Raw genomic sequence first — 12336 nt, 5'->3', positions numbered from 1 at the left:
TGCTCCTAAAGCCTGCCATTCTTCTACCTAGTATTATGATTTTTTAAAAAAGCAATGTTTCAACCTTCTCGGGTCCTAGTGTCCCAAAAGTATACAGAGGAAAATATATCTAGGATGGTTGTCTGCAAAGTCATTATTGGATTGATAGCACCATTTTTTGGGGGGAAGATAAAAAATTTATTGACATTGGTGATATGGAAATGTCTTATGAGACATCCCAGATACGTGGCCTCTATTTAATATAGTCACCCACTATAATATAATGAAACAATTTCTTCCACAGACGGGTAACTCCAACCAAATAAAGAAATGAGTAAACAAACAAACCAGAAAGAAATAGTGCCAGGTGAGGAAACACTTAGGGGTCCACTATCAGAGAAGTGGAAGCTAAAAGAAACTCAGACACTTCCCCAGAGAGTCCTCTGGCAGGAGAAGTTATTGTATGTAACTAAAGGTTTATTCACTAACTATACTTCAAATATTCAATAAAGACATTCAATAGAAAATTAACTATCGATGCATTCAGCCTGAATGTTTTTTCACACTTTGGAAAATGCCAACTCCTATTGCAAGCACTGAGGATAACAAACACGGCTCTGAGTTTAACTGTTTCAAAATTTGAAAAGGAAAAAGTGGGCTAAAAGTGAGAAAGAAATCATGCTTATCTCTGGGTATACAAATGAAAAAAAGGGAAGAAAGAAAAGTCAGACCTGAGAGGAGTACATAGGTGATGCATTTGTGAAATTAGACTTTTGTTATAAAAGGTCTCTTGCACCATTTAAGTTTTGCTTTAAAATGGACGAAGGCCTTCGAAGATTGCAACTGATATGTATGTCTTCTGACCTTGAGCCAGTGAAGAGGTGATGGGATTGAATCACAGATGTAATTTACATGCAATTAACAGATGCTTTTTGTGAAAGGAAATCACCAAGGAATTTTGTTTTCAGGTTAGATTAACAAGCTCCTCCTTTTCCCTAAGAAACCCAGTAGTTTCTTCATCTTATTTATTCCCTATCCATCGCAGTTCTCTTTTCCCATCCAAATTCTCCCATTAGTTCTTTCCCTCTATTTATTACCCTATGTTCTGCTTTCTTCATCTCCCTTTCGTGTCCTTCCCATTTATCTTAGTTCAGATACCTGCAGAAACAGACTCTAAGACTAAGATTCGAGTAGGTGACTTAGAAAGTGCAGGAAATACCTGTAGAGAAGCAAGGAAGAAGGTTATGGAAGAGAAAACAGTCAATAAAGGGTGTGTATCATGTAAGTTAATACCGTGGGTTACTGGAGTTTTAATCAACAAGAAAATTCTGGAAAATCATGTAAAATCACATCCTCAGCTGAGGGTAAGGAAGCTGTGTTTGTACTCCACCCGTCAGCAGTCACTGGCTCAGGACTGCTTCTAGGGAAGTTAATTCCCTGCTATGTCAGGCCTGCCATGCACTCAGTCAGAGAAGTCTTCCCTGGCTTGGGAAGAGAGGCAGAGATGCAGAGACTGGCAGCTGGAAGTGGCAGAAACACATTGAAGAGATAAAGCTCTAGTACGGGGTACTAAAAACTGTAACCATACCTCTCCTCTTTCCCCAGATTCCGTTTCCACCTATCATAAAAACGACCTCTCTCAATGGTAATAAGGTATTAATAGCTGGCAAAACAAATCAGGAGAAGCCTCTTATTTTAAGAAGCAGTCATCAGAGGGCTTTAGAGTCTGGCTAGTGATAATATGTATGTCCCAAACTTAGATGTCCACGGTTGAGAACATTCTAGAAATCTCAGAAAATCAGGAAGCCAGTTACAGCCACGATGCTTCTATAGAAGCCTTGATGGACAGCCGCCAGATGACTGTCAGAGCATCACAGAGAAACCCTGGTATCAGGCAGCGAAGGTCATTGGCAAGAATCACTGCGCATTATCTGCCTTCATTTTAGGGCTAACTGCTATGTTGGCAAAGGTGGATTTTTTTTTTTTAATTAGCATCTGTCTACCTTTCTACAGAAGTTTGGCAGAGAAGGCCATTTTGCATAGTGCCTAAAAGTATAAGTTAGGTATTAGAACGACCAAATATGAATGCCCATTTTTCTTCTTACTAACGTTAAGTCTCTCAATGTCTCTATGTGTCTGTTTTTCTATGAAATGAGGATAATAATCAGTCTCTCAATCTCTCTATGTCTCTGTTTTTCTATGAAATGAGGATAATAATCCTTCATAGGGTATTGTTTTATATATACATACACATACATATATGTATGTGTATATATATATATACACATAGATACATATATAAGCCTGCACAGACTGTCCCACCAGCTCTCACAATTATATACTCATAAGATCTAACCCAATAATAAATCCCTCATGCTGTGTCCAAACATGACTGACACATGGTAGTTATGTGCCAGGATATTAAAATGAATCTATTTAAGGCTCAATTGTACCTAAGTGTGCTATACATACACTTTCAGAGAATAAATAATAATGTGAGGTGTCTGAGATAAAGGACAGATGACAGCAAAAATGATGATGTCTATTCTTCTATAATCCTTTAGGGCTTTCTCAATGCACTCAAAATAAAGTCTAAACTTATTTGTACAGCACACAAGGACCTTCATGGTCACAAACTCCACTATCCACCCAAACTGGAACTGCCTTCAATTACTCTATTTTTCTCCTTTTCTCTCTTCTTGTCCCCTCTCCTCCCTCCCTTCCCTTTCTATCTCCCCTCTCTTCTCATTGCTCGCCCTGCCCTCTCTTCCTCCTTCTCAATCTTCTCATAAGCACTTCCATCTATAACACCCTGCTCTCCACACACACACACACACACACACACACACCCCTCTTTCACCTTGCTAATCTCAATTCATACCTTACTTCTTTTAGGATATCTAACCTGGCTCCAAAAATTTGGTTTAGAAGTAGTCCCCTAAGCATTCCTTACTTTCTCACCTCCTGGTTTTTCGATCTCTCCCTTACCACCACCTCATCTTTGTTCCTGTGATTCCCAATGAGCTCTCAGAACTTATATGCCACTGCTCCCTAAAACTTGCGCTAAACTACGTTAAGTTCCTCTGCTACGAGACACTTACTCCCATAGTAGTCTTTCTCTCACAGTTGGAATTGGTGTTTATTCAGCTGTTGCCCCAGACATTGAACTCTCTAGCTGCCATTTGTGGTAGATGCTGTGATGTGCTGCCCAGATCTCCCTTCAAGAATAAAAGACAGTACTGCAGTTACTGGGAGAGCTGCGGGCAGAGAGCCGTCTGTTGTCAGCCGCTTTAGGGATTACGAAAAGTTGAAAACTGAAAAGAGCCACCCTACTCAAAGCTGCATCAGGGATGACCAACACTGATAGATGTATAAAGGCCCAGTCTTCTTGCCGCAGTGCAGGGCAGCTCTAAAGGGTCACTCTTCAGAACTCCCGTATGGCTGCCTGAGGTCCCACTGAGATGGCCTCACGGGTCATCCGCCCTGTCTACCCCATCCAGCTCTTTCCCTTTCCTTCCACAGGTACTGATTCTCAGAACACTCCCCAATACACCTCCTGCATAATAACATGTGTCTCAGAGCCTGCTGTCCGGAGATCCCTTTCTGCAACACCCCTGTCCGAACCACTTTTAGCGCAGGGCCTAGGATGGGGTGTTGTTCAGTAAATACTGGCTGATTAAACAGAAGACATAGATAGTGAAGACCCCAAGAGTCCAGAACTACTGAAAGAAAAGGGGATCAAAGCTGAGGGGTACTATTCAGCTGCCTCAAATACTTCAAGTGATCTCTAGAAGTCTGAAAATATGTGATTCCAGTTACACACACTGATCTACCCTCTACAAAGCTGGATGTTGCTATAACCCCAGCCAGTAGCTCCTTTGGGACGATTTAATTATATAAGGACACACTGCCTGAAGAAACTAAATTCTGGCCTAGGTCACTCATGTTTCTGAAAAAGTACTGACAAGTTAACCAAAAACTCTATGAAAATCCATTATTAAATGACAGCAGAAGGAAAAGACATTCTAGGGAGATGTTGGTAAAGGAAGAACCAAAAACAAAACAAAAAAGTGTTATTTATAGTCAGGAAGCAATAAGAAGTTCACGCTGTGTGGAATTCACAACAGAAAGTGATGGGGGATGAGGTGGGAATCACAGGACTGAGCTATAGATGGAGAAGTTAGTTTTTTAAAAAATTGGCATCAAAATATCTTAAACTTTCATTGAAGTTCATAATGACATTTATTTACAAATCACATTAGTTACTTTTTCATTTTGATTCCATTTTCCAAAGAATGATTTGTCATTGAAATCATTAAATTCATGTTTCCTGAATCATTCCTTCTAAATCTAATCTAGTCTCAAAGATTGAGTTATCATCCTAGCACGCTAGACTCAGATACTTTCTTACTAATCATTTAATGAAAGAAATTAAGTCTATTAAAAAGCAGGAGATATAAAATGTGATAGATGGGTGAAGGCAAAGTTTTGTTGTGATATCTAAGCAATAAAAAACAATATATTGGGTGGCCAGATGGCTCATCTGGTTGGAGCGTGGGCTCTCAACCACAAGGTTGCCGGTTTGACTCCAGCAAGGGATAGTGGGCTGCGTCCCCTGCAACTAACAACAGCAACTGGACCTGGAGCTGAGCTACGCCCTCCACAACTAAGACTGAAAGAACAACAACTTGACTTGGAATAGTCCTGGAAGTACACACTGTTCCTCAATAAAGTCCTGTTCCCCTTTCCCAATAAAATCTTTTTTAAAAAATCAATGTATAATAGTCTGATTCCAAATATTGTGAATATTGTTGGAAGACAAATGTTTGCAAAATAACTCTACATCCTTCTAAAACTGCGAAGTACAGAGGCTTACGTGGAAAATTTCCAGCACCCTGTCCATGTAGTTGCATCCAATAAGATAAATAGCCTTTGTTTGATCTAAATCATAGCAGTTACTACAATCTAAAATTATTTTGTGCCTTATTTAATTATCTATATATCTGTCTCCCTACCTACCTAAAAATACTATCTCCAGGAAGGCAGAAGTTATGTTTGCTGCTGTTGTGCTCCCATTTTATCTCCAGCACCTTCTACAGCACCTCTTTCACAACTGACACTCGATAATTAATTGGAGGATAAGAATGAATGATTGATGAATAACTGTGAACTGAAAAAAAAAGTCCTTCTGGAGGATTTAATTATATTGCCAGCAACCTAGAGATACTGATAAAACTGAATTGGAGCTCCTGAAACTTGGTTTTTAACTCTTGATCACCTCTTATTAACCAGAGTGATGGAAAACCACATCTATTTAAGTTTCACGTGCTATTTGTCCTGTAACAAAATAGCATGCCCATCAGCAAGATGGAGTGGAAGCAAGGAAGGCTGGATGATACATCAAACCATTTTATAAATTAGGATTCTTCGGTGTCAAGTGACAGAAACCCAGTGATAACTTAACCAAAGGGAAATTAAGCCACCAAAATGAAAATGAAACAAAACCAGACAAAACCAAAACTAACCAAATAAACAAAAATTCCCATTGGTATTTTGATTGGAATACATTGAGTTTATAGATCAAATTTGAGGAAGGCCAACATATTGACTATATTGAAACTTATCTATAAAAATGTATGTCTTCATTTAGAGATCTTCTATAATATATTTCAACAAATTTTAACATTTTTCTTTGTAAAGGTATTCCATGTCTTTTGTTAGAGTTATTTCTAGATTTTTCTACACATACATACACACAACAATGTATCAACATTTAAGTGATATTTAAAAATTGTATATTCCAGTGGTTATTTGCTAAACATATGAATATTAAATTGAACAATGTACATTGATTTTATATCTTGTATCAGCCAGCCATAGATGTGTAACAAACCACCTCAAAATTCAATGGCTTTGTTCTTGTGCCTCTTTTATAAGAAGAGAAGATATATGTAGCAGCCCCTCTTTCACCTCCGTGAGATATGAACTCTTCGGCCCATTATCTTGTACACAATTTGAATCTGAATAATTGGTAGGTGGCTTTGATCGTCAAAGCAAGCCATAACATTTAGTTCTAAGCCCTGTTCTAAGTCAAACAGGGACACGGAAGATCGTGTCTTCCAAAATACTACAATAATATCTCCCATCCATCATACTCCTCTGCAGTGTGACCTGACCACTAACTCATCAAGAGGTGGCATTTCTGTTCCTTCCTCTTGAATTTTGGTAAATCTATGACTGCTTTAATGAATAGAGTTTGGCAGCACTGACTCTCTGTGACTTCTGAGGCTAGATCATAAAAGATGATGCAGTTTCTACCCTGTTCACTGAGACATTCACATTTAAAGCTTTGAGCTACCCTGTAGGAAGTCCAACTAGCCAAAGGCCTCAATGCTGTGAGGAAGCTAAGCCCCGTGAAAAGACTGCAGACATACCCAACAAAGGTTCCAGCCAACAGAGAACACCAACATCCAGACATGAGTCCATCTATGGAAATGGATTCTCTAGTTCTCAGCCATCTGAGTTTTCCCAGCAAAAGACCCATACATCGCAAAGCAGAGATCTATGCTTACTATACCCTTATTGAATGGCCACCCCAAAGAATTTGGGGGCATAGTAAAATGGTTGTTATTTTGAACCACTTTGTTTGGAATGGATCATTACACAGCAATAGTAAATGAAACAAGCTTTTAGCCAAACCCTTCTGTGAGTTCCAATAACTGGGGTCTAGAACTTTATTTCTAAATTCTACTGCAAAATTAATCATGTCAGAGCAAGGCTATGAAGAATGCTAGTCTCTAAATCCCAGCCTACTAGTCCAAGGTTTAGAGGGACTCGTTTGCTCTCAGAATGATGTGTAATTCAGAATCAAGGATTGCCCACTTGGGGTTAGGTCTTTATTGGCGGTCTCTTATTTTTCCAATCAAGATTCTAACACGTTTCCAACTACTTTGATGTATAGGATCAAGGGAGCCCGCAGAAAAGACAGTCATGCGACTGCATCTCTGAAAAATTGATACAGCCAAACTTCAGACTGAGCCTGTTCTATTACTATAGCTTCATTTAGTGTTTTCTGAAAATATGCTTTGCTCAGATGCTCTTGTAAATTCTTTTTTTTTTTTTAGCTAGGAAAACTTGAAAAAGAAACAGAGCAGAAAGAGAAACATGAAACAGAAAGAGGAAGCTGTTAAAACACCTCATTGTATTGAATAATTAATTGCTCCCCAAAATATAATTGAGCTGAACTGAACTCACACCTTCTATGGTCTTCCATGTTCTCATGTTGACTAATCCATTTTGGTCCCAAAAGCAGCATTCCTCCAACTTTCTTCTCTGACTACAACAGTAAGAAAAACATCCACCAAGCCTCCCTGTAACACTTTCCTCTTTCAAAGGAATTGCTGAGACTATCACCACAGTAAATTCACAGTCTTTAAAGTGTTATTTCTTACTTCCAATATGAGTAATTCATACAACTCTAAAAGCCCAGATACTCATAAAAAATGAGTATGTGCAAAAAAGACATTATTTGATTGTAAAAATCTGAAGTTGCTGAGAGGTTTATAGAAAGGAGCCAAAAGAATCTTTTGAGGGGAAATGTCTTCTCTGTCTTTTCCTGAAGTTGCTTTTTTTTTTTTCACTTTGGAAGGAAGATGCAAGTGTTTCAGCTTCACAGTTTAAAGGACTTTACCTTGGAGGCAAGAATTCTAGCTGTCAGAATCGGAGGGTAATAGCACTCATCAAAAGACCTCTGCTTGGGAGACATAAGCATCTCCATGTGGAGAAGAGCAAGTTTCTTATGCAGCCTGCTGACTACCATATTTGCCTCCTTCTGGAGTAAGAGGCCATCCTAGGTTTTTCAGAGGTCTGTGTATTTCTAAAAATTAAACCCAGGTCACTTCTTTTAATGGGAATGTTCTGCCAACTTGTAGCTTTGCTTTCAATGGCTTTCAATGCTCACAGACGGGTGTTCTGAGTTGGGACAAGAAGTACAGAAGAAACCAGAGCACCAGGAAACTTGGACCCTGTAGAGATGGTAATTCCATGTCTAGTTTCCAGCAGTCTCTCACCCCATTTGCACATACTCCTCCTGCGTGTTATTCCATCGTCCCATGAATCTGTGCTGAATTTTCTATTGCTTTGACTAATTGAATGATGGGAAAGTAGCCTTTTGGTATGTCTCAGACCTCTTCATCCCTCAAGGAGCCTTGAATAACCATGTAAGAAATCCAGGTTTTCATTCTGGAGAGGAGGATGAGCCATCGAGTGGAGAGAAAAGTCACATGTAGGAGCACTGGGGTGTAAACATCCACTGTTTATAGTCACTGTTCATCAGCACTGTGGCTCATCAAATTATTGAACTTTCCTGAACTTCAATTTCTGAATTTGCAAAAATGAAGATAATACGTGTTTTACTGTTGTGAAAATCAAATGAAATCATTCCCTCTTGTTTTGGGTTTATTGAGCACCTACCATGTGTCAGGCACTGAGGACACAACAATAAATAACTTATGAACGATGCCTTACAAGAGCCTACATTTTATAAGACACGTGTAAAATCACTGAGCTTAGTTCTAGAGTATACTTTGAAAAAAATTAACAATAATTATATGGTCTAGAGTTATATAGAGTGCAGAGGGGATATAAAGACTATAACACTTGTCTTTCAGCAGGCTATAATCTAGTTTAAAATGCAGGACTAACATATAAAATAATAAATTAAGAATACTGACTACATATTATGTTCTAAACTCTACAAATGCTACCCAAGAAATATGAAAACTGGAAAATGCAGTGTGGAGAAGTCGTCCAACGCCTGATGGAGGTGAGAATGAGTCAAGCTTCAGTAAGATTTGTACATTTTGCAGAGGTAGTGATAAGGGAATCTGGATGGAAAACAACTCAAGCAAAGTGATGACTAGAGCAGTCTTGTCAATAGAACCTTCTGCCATGATGGAAATATTCTATATCTGTGCTATTCAGTGCATTTGCCTCTGACCACATGTGGCAATGGCACACTTGACATGTGGCCAATGTGACTAAGGAACTGAATCTTTAAATTTATTTAATTTTAATCAATTAATTTAAATAGCCATTTGTGGCTAGTGGCTACTATATTGTATGGCATGTGCCCAAAGGACTTGGGGAAGGCTGACCATAATTTTTTCTATTACTTTCATTGACGGCATCCAAGCTCAGTTGACATATTATTATTTGCCTGCCACTACTTCACCCCAACTATCCACTCCAAAGTATAAAACAGATTTTTAAGAGTTTGATTAGTAGTGGGAGTAGAAAGGGGACCCCAGAGACCCCTTAGCAGCCCAGGTGCTGCCACAGGCCTAGGATGTTACCATCACATCCCCCAGAGGAGCCGCAGCTCCCACAGCCAGCCCCCATCACCATCACTGTAACTGTGAACAGCAAGTCAGAGACCCCACCCTCAGGGCTGCAGACACCAAGCCCGACACCACTGGCAGCAGTGCGGGGAGCAGTGGCCTGGGCGGCCTCACATCAGCAGCACCTGCCAGTGGGGACAAGAAGGAAGATTTGGGAGCAGTAAAATGGTTCAGTGTAAGAAACGAATATGGTTACATCAACAGGAATGACACCAAGGAAGGTGTATTTGTACACCAGGCTGCCATAAAGAAGAATCACCCCCAGAAAGTACCTTCACAGTGTAGGAGATGGAGAGACTGTGGAGTTTGATGTTGTTAAAAGAGAAAAGGGTGCAGCAAATATTACAGGCTCTGGTGGAGTTCCAGTGCAAGGCAGGAAACATGCAGCAGACCATAACCATTATAGATGCTATGCATGTCATGGGGGTCCTCTATGCAATTACCAGCAGAATTACTAGAATAGTGAGAGTAGGGGAAAGAATGAGGGATAGAGAGCACTCCCAAAGGCTAGGTCTTACAGTGCTGGCCTTACCACAGGCGACGGTTCCACCTTAATACCTGAGGAGACTCTATGGGCCTCAACCACAGTATTTCAACCCTGCTGTGCAGGGAGAAGTGACAAAGCATGCTGACAACCAGGTTGCAGAAGAACAAGGTAGACCACTGAGATAGAATATGCATCTGATTATAGACCATGATTCTACAGGGCCTTCCTCACCAAAGACAGCCTAGAGAGGATGGCAGTGAAGAAGATAAGGAAAATCAAGGAGATGAGACCCAAGGTCAGCAGCCATCTCAACACTGACATCACCTACTGACCCAGAGGCCCAGAAAACCTTAAACCACAAGATAGCAAAGAGACAAAAAGAAGCCAATCCACTGGCTGACAATACCACTTCTCTGGAGGCTGAGCAGGGCAGGGCTGAGTAAATGCCAGCTTACCAGCTTTACCACCATCTGGTTTAGTCATCCAACAAATAGAAATGAATATGGAGGAGATCCAAGATGGCAGAGTGGATAAACACTGTGCCTGCTTCCTTCTGTGAACACATTAAAATTACAACTAAATTATAGAACAACCAACCTGGAGAATCATCTGAAGTCTGGCAGAACAGAAGTTTTATAACTAAGGATATAAAGAAGAAGCCACATCGAGACTGGCAGGAGGGGCAGAGACGCAAAACAAGCTGGTCCCAAATCTCTGTACGGCAAATCAAAATTAGGAGGGATACCTCATCTGCAGAGGTTCCCCTGGAGGAACAAAGGACCCCAGCCCCATCTAGTTCCCCAGTCCAGAGTACTGGTGCCAAGAAGGGGAGCCCCCACAACATCTGGCTATGAAAAATAGTGGGGATTCCAACCATCCGGGTGTGATGGAAGCCTGAAGGAAACCCAGACATCCTCTTAAAGGGCCAGCACAAAGACTCACTCGCTTGCAAGAACTCACCTTGGGCTCTGGTGGGGGGACAGTGACTTGGGGCGGGGGAAAGAATGTCAGACGCATACAGGGAGTAGACTGAGGTGTGTGGCTTCAAGGCCAGGGCTGGAAGACAGTCCCATTTTCCCTGTGAGGGGTTCTTCTCCTAAGTAGCTGGCAGACAGCTGCCATATTTAATGCGTTGAGCCCACCCCCACAGGCGAAATCTGAATCTGATTGGTCTGGTGGGTCCCGGGCTCTGCTCTGCTGACTCACTGAGACCCTGCCCCACACAACTTGCCCAACTCTGGAGGCACTTTCTCCATGAGCAGCCAGCCCCGCCTGCATTGCACTCTTTCATGGAAAACTGTCTGAGTCCAGGGGCCCCAGATGAGCAGCAACTGGCCTCTGTGTGCTCTCAGGCTATTGCTGAGTAGCTCCAGGCTCAGCACTGGCACCAAACCAGAACCTGCCTTAATCTGGTGACAACAACACTTCCTACTGTAGTGACTCCTTGAGACCCTGCCTCACCCAATTTACATACCACACAAGGCTTTATCAGCAGCTGAACTTTAATGGAGCTGGCAGGTGGCATCAGGCCTCCAGTTGTCCTGGCTTTTTGCAGAGCTACCCCAGGCCCAGTTCTGGTGACAGACATCCTCAGTTTGCATCGTGGCCTCTCCCACATGCCTCCAGGTTTAGCATAGGCAGCAAAAAAAACACATATCACTTTGTAGTTCCTCCCCGGTAGTCCCTGGCTGGTCACAGGCAGTGGGTGACCCTGAGCCTGCACTGGAGCCCCTCCCAAGAGGCCCCAGTCCCAACATACCTGGAGGCTGGCTTCAGACCACAGCAGATTACCACCCAATTAGCCCCACAAGCAGCACACCCAAAGGGCAGTCTCAACAGGTACCAGAGTCTGCTGGGGTGAATCCTACTCAGCAGGGTAAGCCCCACACAGCAGCCCATAAGCTGTAGATGTGGCCAAACCCCACAAGCAGTCAGGCTGAGGGGCAGTCCCACCCACTGAAGTGCCAATAGCAATCAAGGCTCAACTATAACAGGAGAGCACACAGAACCCACACAGGGGACACTCCTGGAACACCCAGCACAGGTGACCAGGAGACTATGCCAGGACGCCACAGGGCATAAGGCCAGCCAGCCAAAACTGGGAGACATAGCAGATCTACCTCAAACATAGAAACAAACACAGGAAGGCAGCCAAAATGAGGAAACAAAGAAATATGTCTCAAATAAAAGAACAGGAGAAAGCTCCAGAAAAAGAACTAAAGAAAATTGAGGCAAGCAACCTATCAGAGACAAAGTTCGAAACAATGGTTATAAGGATGCTCAAGGAACTTAGTGAGAACTTCAACAAAGAGATAGCAAGCATCAAAAAGGACACAGAAACCATTAAAAAAGAACCGGTCATAATTGAAGAATACAATAACTGAAATGAAGTATGCACTAGAAGGAATCACCAGCAGATTAGATGAAGAAGAGGATCAAATCAGCGATGTGGAAGACAAGGTAGCAGAAAAT

The 12336-nt window shown here is 41.6% G+C and overlaps 1 pseudogene; it reads left to right on the top strand.

Annotated features, from left to right (window-relative positions):
- The first annotated feature begins 1739 nt into the window (after positions 1–1739).
- On the top strand, positions 1740–10307 carry LOC117036687 (Y-box-binding protein 1-like; annotated as a pseudogene).
- Positions 10308–12336: the final 2029 nt, after the last annotated feature.

The sequence above is a fragment of the Rhinolophus ferrumequinum genome, chromosome 17 (genome assembly GCF_004115265.2).
Source record: "Rhinolophus ferrumequinum isolate MPI-CBG mRhiFer1 chromosome 17, mRhiFer1_v1.p, whole genome shotgun sequence".
In the NCBI taxonomy this organism is placed as follows: Eukaryota; Metazoa; Chordata; class Mammalia; order Chiroptera; family Rhinolophidae; genus Rhinolophus; species Rhinolophus ferrumequinum.
The sequence above is the reverse complement of the archived record's forward strand: the minus strand, read 5'-3'. Positions and strand labels throughout refer to the sequence as shown.